Here is a 1,783-nt window from a genome sequence, read left to right as displayed (position 1 = left end):
AAATTAAAATAGGGTCACATTTCCGTTCGGAAATTCTTTGTAACGAGATGTGTTTTAGTATTATTATATACTGGACAGTTACTACATAAAAATACATATAAATGAACACAACACCGGCCGAGGATCAGAGAAACCAAGAAAACTCATAACGTTGTGACCTTCTCCTTATCTCTTCCGTATTGTTTTGTTCGCTTGCCGCATCATCGAAATTTGTTGTTTGTTGTTTTCCAATGATAAATGGATAGTCCAGACTTTCTTGGGCTTCCCGAAACAGACAAAACTTCTCTTAAGACAAAATTAAGTTGTTGACTTTCTGCAAGCACACGAAAATAAAGTTGGGGCCGTAAAACACACTGTGAAGTTGGGTCCTTAAGCGTATGGAACCTTGTCTGACGGTACGTATGAAGTACAGGCCCAACAGAATTATCTGTTTATGTCTCCCGCCCCTCTTTTTTCAGAAAAGCTAAAAATTTAATAAAAGCTGAGAGTAAAAATGTCTCTATTTATTCTCTCTCAGACACACACACACACACACACACACACTCTCTCTCTCTCTCTCTCTCTCTCTCTCTCTCAGACACACACACACACTCTCTCTCTCTCAGACACACACACACACACACACACACTCTCTCTCTCTCTCAGACACACACACACACACACACACACACACTCTCTCTCTCTCAGACACACACACACACACACTCTCTCTCTCTCTCAGACACACACACACACACACTCTCTCTCTCTCTCAGACCTCTCTCTCTCTCTCTCTCTCTCTCATACAGACATACAGCAATATTTTTTGAGCCAACAACAGATAACCGTGGAGAAAAAGGTAGATCCAAGTGTCATATAGCTCGATAAGGAACGTCCTATAGTGAAGCAACAATCTCTGGGTCCATGTTTCTACTTTCGAAAATCGAATGGGTAAGTAAGTGACTGATAGGTAATGTCTGCAGATTAAATGAATTTATTAGCGTCAAAAAAGTGTGATAATGGCGGCTCCTCACACAAAAATTAATATCCATAAATATCATTTAATAATATTTCCCGGCGTTTTAATATTTGCAGCGGTTGATGATGCTTAAAAGTCTAAACGTGACTGAAAGTCCGAAACAAGAAAATAGGCAGGACAAAATGAGCGGAAATGACCAAATTTGTGATTCATCAAGCTGGGGAACTCATGAGGAAATCTCACCATGTCGTAGATAGTACAGACCAATAAAGTTTGTACTTATTAATTGTTTTTATTCCTTTCTTTAAATTAATTTGTTTGTCGAAGTGGTGTTTTTTCTTTATTGTTTATATCTTGCACTAGGTCATCTTCCTAGGTATTCATTTGTAATATAAATTTAAACATTTAATGTGTGTTTTCTGCATTATTATGTAGTAATGGTTTATTAAAGAGTAAAAAGGCACAAAAAAATAAATACCTCATGAATCTTGAATTAACAGATACTCAGATCGAATGTTGGCGAAGTAACAAAACACCAAACATAACAACGCTATCAGAAGGCAAAAGCCTCCGGTTTCAATTGCTTTTTAAAATGTCATAAAAACAAATATAATGGAAAGAAAGGGAAGACAGTAGCATTGAATTCGTGATATAACCCACGCGTAACCGGCAGATCCGATGCTGGAGCATTATGGTAATGGAGAGCGGGTAAAATTTGAATAAAAGAAAGAACTGCTGAGCCTCGACCGCCCTCGCGATTATTATAGGATGCAAATAAACGGTACAATGAAACCCTTGGCATGCATATCGTGAGCCGGCTTAAAT

The sequence above is a fragment of the Cimex lectularius genome, unplaced genomic scaffold (genome assembly GCF_000648675.2).
Source record: "Cimex lectularius strain Harlan isolate CLEC.00 unplaced genomic scaffold, Clec_2.1 scaffold295, whole genome shotgun sequence".
Classification (NCBI taxonomy): Eukaryota; Metazoa; Arthropoda; class Insecta; order Hemiptera; family Cimicidae; genus Cimex; species Cimex lectularius.
Note: the sequence above shows the minus strand (reverse complement) of the source record.